This window comes from Sinocyclocheilus anshuiensis, unplaced genomic scaffold, assembly GCF_001515605.1.
Source record: "Sinocyclocheilus anshuiensis isolate Anshui unplaced genomic scaffold, SAMN03320099.WGS_v1.1 scaffold1184, whole genome shotgun sequence".
Taxonomy (NCBI): Eukaryota; Metazoa; Chordata; class Actinopteri; order Cypriniformes; family Cyprinidae; genus Sinocyclocheilus; species Sinocyclocheilus anshuiensis.
The window spans coordinates 1,040,558-1,056,219 of NW_015547647.1; the positions used below are offsets into that span (position 1 = coordinate 1,040,558).

At 34.3% G+C, this 15,662-nt stretch overlaps 1 protein-coding gene across 3 annotated transcripts in view; it reads right to left on the bottom strand.

The window, feature by feature from the left end:
• LOC107701953 (rho GTPase-activating protein 24-like) overlaps nucleotides 1-15,662 on the bottom strand; it is a 126,033-nt gene that overhangs the window by 22,671 nt on the left and 87,700 nt on the right. Inside the window, exon 1 of one of the 3 annotated variants that reach the window (XM_016504120.1) lies at nucleotides 1,161-1,284. The exons of the other annotated variants lie outside the window; for them this stretch is intronic. The gene's annotated coding sequence lies outside the window, so the exon portion shown is untranslated. Of the gene's footprint in view, nucleotides 1-1,160; nucleotides 1,285-15,662 lie in introns of those variants that run through there. 3 annotated transcript variants of the gene reach the window in all.

Below are 15,662 nucleotides of genomic sequence, written 5' to 3' on the forward strand. Positions count from 1 at the left end.
TGTGTGTGCACACAACATGAGGATGAGCCATAGACGCACACACAGACACACACATTCCTTTCGTGCTAAGTGTGTTTATCAGTGTGTGCTGCTCCTAAGGAATTCTCACATATGGAACAATCCATCGCATGCACAAACCTTAAAACATCCCAGAAAGACAAACAAAAATGCTTCACTTTCAACATCTGTCAAGATAATGTCCCACTGACATAATAAATCTAGACTCACAGCGCCCTTATAACGTAGACCCAGGATGCATTATTGCATTGTATCTGTGATCATTTGTAAGGGTTTATCTATGCATATATGCATCAGACAGATGTGAGCTTGAGTTTTTAAGATACAGTTTCAAGTTAATCCTCCGTTGCACAATGGATGCAAAGAGTAGGCTATTCTTTATTATATTTCTACCTTTCATCATTTAGTTAATTTGGTCACTCTATATTTGACAGTTCCTAATTGTACTGTATATGTCATTACATTATGCAATGTTAATATACATTACATATTTAAGATTTATTAAAATCCGTGTAAATTGAGCTGATAATTACATGCGGCACAATGGAAAGCCACATGATGACTTCAAGCTCACCAACAACTGTAGTCAATAATACTATAAATACTAATATAACAGAGCACATAAACACCTTCACCACATGGCATTATTAATGCAGTTAACATTAACTACATAACATACATGTAATATATAACTTAACAATGCAACATAAAATACTACAATATACAAACTAATAACAAAAATAAACTTTTTAAATAAACCCATAAATAATGAAGTGATTCATACATTTTACAGCAATGAGATCAATTCTATTCTATAATAATAATAATTATAATATGTTCTTTAACATTATTTTCGTAATGCGTGCAGGATGAGATAGTGGGTTAAAAATAGTTTAACTTTTAAAACGCGTCGCGAGACCCTTGCATCTATTTTTTTAAACGCAAGAACAAACGCGTTCTATATGAACTCACCCTTTGAGATTCTTAACATTTGAACTTCACATTTGCGATTTCAGTCCAGTCTTGTTTACACTCTCTGTAAAATCTCACGCAATAGTTACAGTCTCAGATTTTGCGCGCTTCAAAATGAAACCACAACACACGTCAACACTATAAAATAACGCCTCAGTATGCATACTAACCCTTTGGTATCCTGTTGCGGGTAGTTACATGCGTCTGGACTCAAAGTACTGCAGAAATAAATCCCACTTATGTTACAGACGGCCGCGCGCGCTACTCCGCACACCAGCACCTCGCGCACCGGCAGAGCTGTCAGTCCCTCCCTCACGCGCTCGGTGAGACTACAGCTGCGTGACGTCATACAGACCGATGACTCTGAATGGAGGACGCTGTTGTTATCATATACACAAACAAAAATGAAGCATTATATTGCCTTAAAAGATCTAAAAAACAAAAAGGATGCATAGAATTTTTGAATCCTTTTCTTATGAAAATTTATTTTAAAGGGGTCATATTATGCGATTTCAATTTTTCCTTTCTCTTTGGAGTGTTACAAGCTCTTGGTGCATAAAGAAGATCTGTAAAGTTGCAAAGACTAAAGTATAATGTTCTTTTTAGCAGCATCATATGACCCCTTTAAGTTATCCCCTGTTGTTTTATTTTTATTTTTTCTCCTTTCTTTTTTTCTGTTTGTTCCTTTGATGCTATTATAAATGTAATTGATAATAGTTGAAAATACTGTGATCCTCCATATATGTGTGTTATGTTACTGTTCTTGTAATGCAATAAAAAAGGACACTGTTGTTCATTTACTTTATTGCATTTGTTTCATATCTTTGGATATAAAGGTTCACCTTTTAAAAACTGTCTTTTAAAGCACAACAACAACAATGCAACTTGTCTTCTTTTTTCATCTTTTCATCAATAATTTTCTGTTAAATACCTCATAGCCTATACAAGCAAGACTGCACTAAAGATGCTTTGTGTGTGTGTGTGTGTGTGTGTGTGTATATATATATATATATATATATTGTGTTTATATATGCTGATAATATGCTGTTTAATAGCACATTTCCAATGTGATAACTTACCCCGTATTACCCAGTATATACAACTTATTATATTTGATGTTATATGTGATAACTTACCCCATATGGTGTGACAATATGCCTCACTTTTGGGCAACTGTCACTGTTCATGCACTGAATTGTATCTGAATTGTGAGATGATGATGATGATTATTATTATTATTATTTGGACAAGTAATTATTATTTGAGAAATAATGCTGGAAATGTTCAATTCTTATAAAATTTTTTATTGAATTGAATTGAATTGAATTGAAGCCAAGACCTTAACATTTTCATTTATAGACATTCATTCATATTCATAGTCATATTATTTTATTGTTATTGGTAGGTTAATGTTATATCAATGCAATAAAATGATGAGGGGAATAATAAAAGCTTACTAGCCCTCCCATTAAAAAAAAATAGTAACTATAATTACCAAAGTAAACTTGTTTAAGGGCAAAAATGTTCACTTATTACATGCTATAAATTAGTTAAATGAAGCATATATTTCTTTTCATGATGCAAATAATAAAAAACAACACTGTCTAGTCTAGTCATCCTGACCTCCTGACACACTGTCTTGGCTGACTCCTCGTTCAGTCATCTATTCAGCATTCCCTGCATTTTTCCCGTTTCCCTGATTTAGAAACGCACACCCTCCTTCCTCAGGATATCCTGAACCACTGCTCCAGTATTTCTGATCTTACTCATCTTTGCATTCACCATGAGTAAACCCATTAGTAATATTTTTCCTCCACGAACAGCGGGTCTGTGCGCGACACGTGTCTGTCCAGTAAGTCGGTTAGTAACCACTGACCCAGACAAACTCTTATTCATCTCATTAAATTAAATGAGATCTTCAAGATGGTGGTTTGATAGTCACACACACACACACACACACACATACTGTATATATATATATACAATATATATACTAGATGGACATTTTTGACTATTACACTGCTGTCTTATGACACAGAATTCTGAAAAAATGTGCCGTTCAAGTTCAAATAACTTAAAAAAAAATGTCTTGAGACCCTTTTGCCTTTTGAAAGCCGCTTAAGCGTCTTTTTAAAACGCAGTTTAAAGTCACTTTTAGCTCCAGGTAAATCAATGCTTCACACTTGTATTTTGACTTTTTAATGCTGCACATTGACATAAATGCACAGGAATCACAATCACAGAAAACTATTTAAAATGAATCTTTAATTTTTCAATGTGACTAGATTTCTAATCTAGAAAGATTAACAGAAAAGGGTAAACAAAGACTAAAGACTAAAAAAAACGAACACTAAACAGCTTCAAATAACATCGATACCTATCTCTATCAGCGATACTATTCTGCCAGATTCTAAAAGTGAGTAATTAGCAACAGACGACCAATCATAATCAGCCTCAATGCTTACCTCATTAAATATTCATGAGCTTTACACAGCCACAACTACTTTAGTTTTTGCATCTCGTCCCATCATTGGGTTTCAAGTGCGCATACACAAATTTGTGTGTGAAATCAACGTACAGACTTTTTCATGAATAATTATTCGCCATTAACTTTCGTGCTTATATGTATTCGAAACTGTGAAAAGTAGGAACAACAGAAACCACACATATGCAAAAAACAATTCACATACCTGTACTCTGGGTGGCCAAATTTAGTTTCACCTTAAATATATATATATAATATCTGCTAAATGACTAAAAGTAAAGTAAAAGTAAATATATTTCACAGATATGCGTATGAACAGCTGTGTATGAAAAATTTTACTTATATGGACACGCTCATTTAAAACAATCCAAATTCAATAACATTAGAACGAGGCTATAAGAACAAATTGCGATGCGAAGTTCTCCTGTTCGCACAAATTTGAAATAGTTCACGCAATTATTAGTCAATGAGACACAATGTGATTAATATGTAAATAACTTGTAACTTTTAGTTTTACAAAAGTATTGGGTTAAAAATGATCCTTAACCATTTCCAGTATGAAAAACCCAAAACATTGATTTTTGGACACTAATATACATATGATGATTGGCTAAAATTTGCATATGAGCACAACAGTGACTGGTCCTTCTTGATTCAAGCAGTAATGTTAGGATGCATAAGTCATTACTATAGTTCTGCAGGCAGTTGTCTGATACGGTTTACAGTTGTCTGTTGTCAGGGAAACACCTCTGTTGCCGTGGCAATGGAATGAGGAGGATTGTTTTCAGCAATTTCCAGCTAGCACGTTCCATGACTCCTGCAAACAAAACATATTTCTCCTTCTCCGCGCTTTCTTTCCGAGTCTCAGTCATACAGCACAAGCTCTAAGGGACGAACTCTGTCTCCTAGCGCTAATGTGGCATGAATGATTGATGCTGTTGCGTGGAAAGCTCGCCGTTTCTGCCTGCACTCTGAGTCCAGTGACACACTGAATCAATTCTTGTAGCTGTCATACCAATATCATATCGCTCCACTGCACATTGCAATAGATTTTTCAGCATTATGTCATTAGATCACAGCTACTGCAGTTGCAGATCGTGACCTTCGTAAAACAGTCTTGATAAGGAGTGGCATGAAGGATTAGACAAACTCACAAACAGTCTGTTGTGTTCGGGCCTAATAATCTTAACCTGGATTTACAACCCATGTCAGGGCTTAAGCAGTAAACACGTCTCCATTAGTCAAAGCGCATAAGACTATTTCATTGCGTTCTGCGTGTAGTACGTCTGATAATAACAACATTTAATTATGCAAATAAACCAGGTTGTGATCTGGAAAGCTTATCGTTTGAGCGCAGAGACCACCCTCTTCCTTTGAGACCTCACGAAACCGAAAACTGCAGAGGTTTGGACTCACCGTCGTGAACTCGTGATAAATATGAAACATAATTGATGAGAATTTGATGGATTGCCTGTCCAGCAGCCCAAGCAACGGTCAGAAGATAACAGCAATTTGGAAACTAGATCTTAGAAAGTCATGGAATAAATCCGACACTTGATTAAAAATCCATTTGACTTGAGAGAGCATCCAATCCATTTTTGCTCTAGCAGTGTAACAGACATGTGGCATAAATGCACTGAGTTTATCTAAACGTTATCATGGTTTTCGGAAGAGGAAACTGCTTTTCTAAAGGTGCTGTGACATAGACTACATTCATATTTTAACATTTTAAAATGATTAAACATTAATTTTATTTAAATAATTTATAATATCAAATGTCAATATCAATAAATAATTAACATTAATATTAGTATAAATTATTTTATATTATAAAAAATAAAGTGAAATAATAAATATAAAATTATTACATAAATTGTATTAAATAATTTAATAATAAAATAAAAAGTTAAATATTTTTTTTATATTTATTATTGATTAAAAACAGAACAATAAGTGTCCCATTACATCACCTTGCACAAGTTCATTGAATGTCCTAAGTAATTTTTCATGTTCAATTCCTAGTTAATTTATATTAATTATTAAATAATTACAATGTTTTTTAAACCAAAAAGCAAATTTTATGATTCATAAATTAATATAAATAATAATATATAACCAATTAAATTATATTATATTATATTTAAACAAATATCAATATGAAATATTTTATAAACATTATTTTTTAAATAGATAAATATGTATTTATATATTTATTACATTTATCCTGTTTTCCAATCGCATAATTAATTCCTAGTTCATTAATATTAATATGATCAAATAATTATAATCAATAACAAATAAAAAATTCATAAATTATTATAAATGCTAATATAAAAACACATCCTATACAAATCCTGTTGTCCAAATTTACTGCATGTTCAAAATAAATGTAATTTTGTCAATTAAATAATTGACAAAATTAAGAGCTGGGTAATCAAGTTATATCATAAAAGAAAAATGATTATCTTGTAAACCCCATGGCCTTTCACTTCTGTCAAAGGCGAGGGAACAGATTTGTAGGTATACACAGGTCATATAAGGTGAATGATTGGCTAATCACAGTCCCTGCTCTCCACCAATCAGCTGCACAGATAATGCAGCCATTGTTTCCAATAGTAAATCCAATCAAAGACACTGTGTCAATCTTACACTTCTCTCTGGGAAAACATAATATGAGATAAACCAAGTACTACAGTGAAATCAAAAGATAGCAGGGAGACTTCATGCTTGTCAGGAGATTTGACCAATAAATAGGATTATATCTCCAAAGGTCATTTTCAGTAATCCCAAGTGAATAGTGTTATTCTGTTGTACACTCATTTGTGATTTGGCAGAAGCCAGTGGAAGTGGCTATTGTGATATATATGTATGTATATATATATATATATATATATATACACACAATAAAAGATAATAGATGTTTTATGTTAATGTAGGATCAAAGGAAAGCAGAAGTCTTCCTAGACAGTCCTCTAATTAAAGTCTTTAAGAGTCTGTCTCTGACTGCAGTGAAATAAAAGGGTCAGAGCTCCAGCCAGACAGTCTCTGGGTCAGTGTCTGTGTTTGAGGTACCCTGAGACTTTAACAACTCAAACCCCACATCTGCCACTGATGGCATGGGCAGACAGGCTCTTCTGAAGGGACTAGACAACCTGTCACGACACAGGACTCTGAAAGGAAGCAGAGTGCAGTTTCATGGGAATAACAAAAGCAATGAGACTTGAGGCTTTAGATGGAAGATCTGCTCCAAAATCTAGAAAATACTCCTCCAAAACACATACTCTCTTTCTGACCAAATTTTAAGGCAGCATTATATTCTAAAAATGCAATCCCATAATGCATTACAACAAGTGGAAAAAATGTGTCCAAGATGGTGGAAAATACTTATTATAAATATAATGCATTATTTATATTTAAATAATTTAATATTCAAACTACTATTCAGAAGTTTGTTAGTAAGATTTTTTTAAAGAAATGTATATTTTTATTTAACACGGATGCATTAAAATGATCAAAAGTGTAAAGTCATTTATAATACATTTCTGTTTCAAATAAATGTTCTTTTGAACTTTCTCAAATCCTCCAAGATGAGTATGACCGTTTCCATAAAAATATTAAGTAGTACAACTGTTTTCAAAATTGATGATAATAAAAAATGCTTCTTGAGCAGCAAATCAGCATTTCTGAAGGATCATGCGACTCTGAAGACTGGAGTAATGATGCTGAAAATTCAGCATTGGATCACAAGAATAAATTTAATTTTAAAATATATTCAAATAGAATACAGTTATTTTAAATTGTAATATTATTTCGCAATTTTACAGTTTTTATTGTATTTTTTAATGAAATAAATGCAGCCTTGGTGAGCATAAAAGACTTTAAAAGAATAAAAAAACATTTAAATTGTATTGTATATGTATTTAAAACCTATTCTTCTAAACATGAAGGCAAGTATATATGTTTATGTACTGTATGTCTCTTCCTGTGCATGCCTTTGGTCCAAGGTCTCGTCAAATATTAGCTTGTCTGCTCTTTAATGAGTGACCTGAGCTATAAGACGGCCCGAACCAGGTGGAACCAAACAAAAGGGTTATAGTGAGCAGCAATTACTGTCACATACCTTCTGTCACAACGCCCCCTCACCCTTAAATGCTTCATTATGTGCGTTCCCATCATTGACTTTGCTAATCCCAAAGATCAACAGCCATTTTATTAACAAAACAGCCACATAAATAAGCCCATTGTTACATGGGAGTCATTTTGGGGTCGCACCAACAATGCAAAGATACAGATAATTATTTTTTCTTATGTTCCTCTCAAAATAGTGTTGTGAAACACCACAAATATTTGATTTAGATGCTCACTGCACACTAAGGAGGCACCAGGAGTTGGCAGGAAAAAGGATAATTGCTGTATAGCATTGTTTGCCCAGGATAGACATAACATATTTCATACATCCTGGTCGAGCTTGAACTCCTCTCGGCTACCATGAAGAGTTTTCAAAAGCCCAAAGGGAGCCGTTAAGAAATATTTAAGGGGATATCAAGCAAATATTAATGGGTTTGTATCATTTTAACAGAGTTGCATAACACATGCTGTACAGAGAGCGTCTGAGGTTCTCAGAGACAGCCGAGATCCATCAACACATCATGATGAAGAAACACAGAACTAGGACTGTTTTGAGGGAAAAGGGAGCGAGAAAGAAAGACAGTTCGTTGTGACTAATTGTTCTAATTCGTAAATAATGTCCCACTCAGACAGACACAAAGGGCCCAAACATGCTTATCGCTACAAATAAAACCACTCTGGCAACTGTGAGCGCTCAAATTAATCTACCTGAACGGTTTATAGAAAATGACTGGCCTAAATTATTTATGTTGTCACAATCAATATGAATGCAAATTATGATTCATATTGAATTATGAAACTTATGAATTACAATACAAGCTAAATGTGACTTATACACACAATCTGCTTTGAAAAATCAGCCGAAATCAACATTTGCAGCAAATCTTGTAACCCATTCTAGCATCTCAGAAGCTTCTCATCTGCAGCACTGTGCAATTTAACAGCAGAATTACCTGCAGATGCAGACAGACACTCGGATATCCCAAATGGAGATAGCTGATGTCCAATCTGTTGCACTACCTCCATTATCAAGCAGGGCTCCTGCTCTACCTATCCCTGAGAAGAGGCCTCAGAAGTGGGGAAGAGCTGGAAGAAGAGTGGGTCTTCCAGGAGTCTATGGGCCTGCAGACTTGAGGAGTGCTGCTTTGGTCCATAGTGAGGGCCGAGGAGGAGGGGAAGAAAGAGCCGAAGGGGAGGGGACTCTCTCTCTCTCTGCCTCTACTCGTTGAACAATAGAGAGTTTCAACAGACCCAGGAGCTCTTAAGAGAAACGTGGCCCCTTCTCCAGAGAGTCTGTCAGTCAAACTTCAGAATAAATCGTTTCAGAGGATATGTATATTTTTATGAAGACTATTTGGGGTGGCATATCTTTTAAACTAGTCCTTATGTTACCTATAACCCGGTACTGATATGATAAACAGACAACACATTTAATAAATCCAACAAACACTTTTTTTGCTTTGTTCTTAACAATGAAAACTGTCAATGGACAGTTTTTTTGTCCATATATATTTTTTGAATGAGTTACCACTTTTTTGCCTTTTTTCTTTTTCTTTTCTTTTTTTGAAAGAAAGAAAGAAAGAAAGAAAGAAAGAAAATAATGCCTTTATTCAGCAAGGATCCAATAAATTGATCAAAAGTGACTTTTATAATGTTACAAAAGATTTCTATTTCCAATAATTGTTGTTCTTTTGGTTTCCACAAAAATATTAAGCAGCACAAGTGACTTCTTAAGGATCATGTGACACTGAAAACTGGCTTTAAGGCACCTGAAAAGTCAGCTTTGCATCACAAAAATAAATCAATAAATAATTTTAAATAAAATAAATCAATAAATAAATTAACTAAATCAATTATTTGAAACTGCAATAATATTTCACAGTATTATTATTTTTTACTGTATTTTGTATAAATACAGCCTTTCTTTTTTATTCATTATATATATTTATATTATATATATTTTTTAAGCATAACAAAGTAGAAAAATGAAAAGAACTATCAGCTAGCCTATGTTTATCCTTAAATGTTTTAAAATATTGTACAACATGTTTTCAATGGTACTATATAAATAAAAAAAATTTAAATATCATTTTATTATGTGGGATAATGTACAATCATTACTACAGTCAGTATTGCTAAAAAATATAGTGGGTGGGTTATACAAGACCACTGTGTCTCTCAAGTCCTGATAAGTTTATTTAGCAATATTGTCCTTTACTTATCAAATACATACTTTAAATATTTTACAGGTTGTTGAAGAGCAGTTGTAATCGGTCCCAGGACAACGTTCTTGGTCATTACTAGGGAGTGCTGTACTAGTGTTTCCCTCAGAAGTCAGGAGGTCAGAGCACACTACACAACTACTCCATTATCATCATTAACCAGAAACATCAATGGAGGACTTTCTAATCTTATAGTTTGTTTAAGATAATGAAAGGGTAAAACTGAGGATGCTGATGATGGTGACGAAGACCAATCTTCACACAACCTGATTAAATACTCAGTGCAGTCTATTGGGTTTGAACCAACATGGTCGCCATTCCAACTGCAGATAAACGCTTCGACTCTCTTTGAACAATGGGCCTCATATCTCCAGCTCCTCCGGTGCATGTCCAGGGGTCTGGTTTCATTGCCCACCACAGAGGTATGAGGAGAAAGAGAGAAGGGGAAAGTGGGAGACTGGCTTTATCTGATCCACCATCAACTCATGGACTCATATCAACAGGCTCCCACATCTTGTGTCCACAAGCTCCATCTAAGCCCATTTGATAGCCACTGAGACTGAGATTGAAAAGAACAGGTCAGGGCAAAGGTGAAAGGCTACTCTAGTTGTTCAGCACTATATGTCTCAACCAGAATAATTTGCACCCTAAAAGACAACCACAATGAACTATCACTGACATTACAACATGACACCACTTAGTGCACTTCAGTGTGTCTTAATAATAGGGGGAGTAAGCTGTGCAGTGTATGGTTACGTGGGCGCTAGGTTCATGACTGTAACTCTGTACGTATGTGAAAGTAATCTTGTCTTGCATACAAACCACACTAAAATGCGCAGGAGACCAGATATATACACTCACCTGTGAGGACAGACACCAATCTCTATTGTAAAGGAGCTGAAGTAGACGCCCAGCTCATTTAGATTTGATGAAATTTGATGCAACTTCTGAGCCATACTGTGAATCTGTAGCTAAAAGGTTTTAAAAGGTAAAGTATGTCATTTCTGGGGTTATCATAGTTGGGTAGTGATGAACGGAAACTACAACAAATTTAATTTACTCCAATAGTAAAAGAAAAAAATCCATAATAATGTTTCTAAGACTTTACAAAAGAGGAAAAAAGATCAAGAGGTTGATAGTATTGGTCAGAAGAATGAAGTCAAATTTGGCATCACTACCTTTCCAGAACATTCTCATTCACTGTTCCTTGTTGGTGGAACCCCTGACATATTCAAGAAACAGCTGGAAACTCATCTCTTCCGTGGGCATTTAATGGCATCCTGTTGAAAAAAAATCTTCTATGCTTTCACTATTTCTTAATGCCGCCCGGTTCTGAATTCTGAATATTTAAAACTTCGTATTGCTTGCATTTCTCATGTTATTGCCTTCTTAAGATAAATCGATTGTTGTATTCCTCATTTGTAAGTCACTTTGGATAAAAGCTTCTGCTAAATGAATAAATGTAAATGTATAAAAGTATAGTACACAGTAGTTTTATAAATGTACACACACAAAAAAAAAACTTTGCACGATTTACAATGTTAACTGTGAAAACGTGTTATCACAGTCTGTGAAAAAGGTCTATTGAACAACAGTTTGTTTTGGTAATGCTAATGGTGGTGCAAAAAAAAAAAACTGCACTTCCTTTATAAGAAATTAACTGGTCTGAATTCATGGTTTCTCAGCAACATTAATCTCCTAGAAAAGGAATTGACTCTCAAATCCTGTAGTGTCGTGCCACTATTAACATGTTGAACCCCCTGCAATACTGAATAGAGAGAAAAAAGCCTAAACAGACTTCTTTCTGTCTTATCTTGTAGCTTTTTGGCAAAAATGAAATGACACCTCGGCTCACTGCAGCTGAAGGAATTGCTGTATGTCTGACTGGAAACAATATGGAGGCAAATTTAAAGGGATAGTTCACCCAAAAATAAAAATTTTGTCATTATTACTCACCCTCATGTCGTTCCAAACCCGTAAGACCTTCTCGTGTTCACGCGAGTACCACAACCCATGTGTGTGGTTCAACTGATGTAGAACCCGGATGCACTGCGTCTTGTTTACAAGCAGCGGAATGCACATGCATGCGTCATGGTACTCTAATGAATGTGCATCGAAGACTGACATGGAAGAGAAGAAATTGTTGAATAAAGTCGTTATTTTTGTCTTCTTTGCGTACATTACGTACGTTCATAAAATTACAGTTGAACAGCTGATGTCACATGGACTATTTTAACGATGTCCTTACTACCTTTCTGGGCCTTGAATGTGGAAGTTGCATTGCTGTCTTTGCAGGGTCAGAAAGCTCTCGGATTTCATCAAAAATATCTTAATTTGTGTTCTGAAGATGAACATGGGCTTACGGGTTTGGAACGACACGAGGGTGAGTAATTAATGACAAAATTGTAATTTATGGGTGAACTATCCCTTTAATCTTTCCAGTCTTTCCCTGTTCAGGCAAAGAAACTCATAAGATAGTTCTTTCCCATTCTAAAACAAATGCACTCATGCTCAAACAGAGCCATTTAATTACATTTCAGTGTTTTTATTAACGCTAGAAAGGTTAGCATTTAATGCATACTGTTCAAATCCATTACAATACAGTTTTTGTTTCATGAATTAATCATTCTTTTGAAATGGTTCGTTAATTCAAATGATTAATCATAATAATCATAATAATAATGCAATCACATGATTTATCATATTATTATAAATAACTGGTCTGTAAGTACTGTTCTGTACTTTGGTAGCCGAAATATTCCTAATTCAGTATTTAATTAAATGAATATTGTAAAAAGCAAAAAAAACAAACAAAAAAAAAACGTAAAATGCCACACACAGATAGATGGAAATTCTTCTGTATAATGACTCAAATGAATCAGTTCAAAAGAATCGATTCAAGTGAATCTACTCACTAAAATGAATCAGAATTCTCAGTGCTACACTTTCCCAGCTTTATCAGAAATATGTTCAACGGTGTCTCAGGTTTAAAGGAGGTCATCCTGACAAATGGTCAAATCTCTCTGTGCTCACAGTGAGTAATCTAAAATAGCCCATGTGTCTTCTTTGGCTTTGGCAATAATGAATGCTAATGAACCAGTTGAAAACCAATATGGGAACAAACCACCAAAGCAACGGTTCAGTCTCTCAACTCTCTCATCCAGGCTGCTTAATAAAGCCTTAGCGGTTTTAATGGTCTCTCTATCGTCTCAGTCAGATGGTTGGTTTATTTCCAGGCTGGTACACAGATGACACTTGCCCTGGTTGGAATAGCAGTACACAAGGTTGCAATGGAGGTCTGTGGCTCCCAGGAATGATTTATCGCCACAGCTGCCAGTGTCGTAGTAAATCACATAGGTTACAGAGCACAGGTAATTGAACCAAATAATAAATTCACTCCATTGGGCATGTCTACTCATGACATAATAAATTACTACAAGATCTCCTCCTCCCCCCAGCTCTGTCTGTTCAGACGGCCACAGGCCCGAGTTTAATATTAGTGAATGTCTTCCACACTATATGTGCCTTTTTCATTGCCTGAAGGGTCTGACAAGGAGTTAATGTTATTTGAAGTCTGACACACCTGCGGGAGAGATCTATATGGTGGTGTAGTCAGAGGCGGACAGTAACTAAGTACATTTACTTGAGTATTGTACTTAAGTACACTTTTTGAGTATCTGTACTTTGGGTGTAGTTGCTGATGGGGAATCAGATAATTGGGGATCTTGACTCACAAAACTGGTGGAAAATTGGTGCTACCAATATAAAAACCCTCTAAAATCAATATGCCACAACAAATTCATGACTAAGAAACAAGTGAAGCTGAGAATGAGTAATGAGTAATGTAACTACTCATTACATTCTTTATTATGACTATTTTCCACTTTTTATAATAATAGTCAAATAAGCATTATAAATGATGAAATTATGAGTTAACATGCATGTATTAATGTATGGAAAATTTGTAAAGACCAAAAAACCTTCACTGTTCAACTTATCCATTTAAAATGTAAATGTTTTAGAGGCAAAAATGAACTGCCTACAAAATTCTTAAGAATTCTAAAAAAATATATATATATATTTTTTTAACATTTTAATTAATTCATTAAAAAAAAAAGTAATTAAAAATGAAATGGAATTTAAAAAAAAAAAAAAATTATAAATAAAGTCATCAAAACTGATTTAACACACATGGAAGTATGGGAAAAATGTACAGACCAAAAAAACCTTCCTTCACTTTGTCTTCCTTCACAGACAAAAATAAATTGTGCCAACATATGAATGCTAATATATATATAGGTTTTTAAATAATATATAAATAAAATAAAATTATTATAATTATACTTTTTTATAAATATTATTATTAGAATTATATTTATTATTTATATAATGTATTATTTGTATTTATTTATAGTATACAATTATTTAAATATATTACTGTTTAAATAAATAAAAAAACATTATTTTCACATTAAATTTATAAAAAAAACAAAATTAAATTAAATTAAATTCTAAAGAAATTCCTAAGCTGGCACAATTTATTTTTATCTACGAAACTAATTCCAAGCATTTAAGCATAAGTCTGAAAGGTTTCGGTCAATTGTGCCCCAGACGGACTGGAAGTATTCATTTTAATGCTGTGTTTGTTTGCATCAGCAAGCAAACATTTCTAGCTTCATTTTAGGTTATCGGAAGAGACTCCAGTTTCCCACTGACAGGAAGATCATAATCCCTGAATAACAGACGGGACTTTTCTACAGGAAACCCTGAGCTGAGTCCAACAGGCTAACGCACTAAACACCTGTTACAGCACGTGTTGTGTCAGTTACCCATGAATCCCCTGAGATGGTATTCACAAGGCATAACCAGAGAGCAAATGCTAAAGCTTAACTCACTTTGACATTATTTAATATGTAGGGTTAGAGGTTTGTTCAAATCCTTGACCAGCAGTATGTATAAATAGTAATACTTGCCTGAACAAAATCTGAGAAACACACATGATGACACATGTTAGAGTACATGTGAACACTTGCATGCGTCCCACTTATCACTTTCCATTCACCATCAGCAGAGACAAATAAAGCACAAGCTGTACTAAACCCCTCTACACAGCTCGAGATCATTATTCACACAATCATAAACATTTCATTTCTGCACTGCACTCGAACATTTCCATTCCCGAGATCAAATTCCTTTGTAGAGCCTCGAGCAACAATCTGACACTGCAAGCATCAATCTCTCAGACAGATTCCACTGCGTCCCGTCCCTGCCCTGATATACAACGTCAAATCAATATGAGAGACAAATATATCAGATATTGCCAGCAACACAGCTGCTCATGCATTGTGCATGTGGATATCACATATAGCATCTATAATTTATGATTGATCAATGTCAACATGACACTTGAAGGCAGAACTGAATGTTAATGTACACACTGGTGTTAACAGGTGAATCCCTTGAGCAAACTCCCTGATCAAATCAATAGGCCTCTGGAGACCAAACACAGGACTCAATATCTGCAGCTGTCAGACACAGATTGAGGCAAATTTCAGTATCAATCAATGCCAACAGTGTCTTTTCAACATCTAGCACTGAAATATGAAACTCTGCAATATCTTCCAGGCAAAGCAGCAAAACTTTATCATTTTTAAGCCATAAATAACACAACACATATGCAATGATCAGTCCTGATCCAGCGGCCTCAGCATCAAAGAAATGATGATTTATATGATGATAATTATATAATGATGATTATAAATACCACTGTGCATATATTATATATATTTATACAATAAATAAATAATAAAAAAAATGTTATATATGATATATAAACA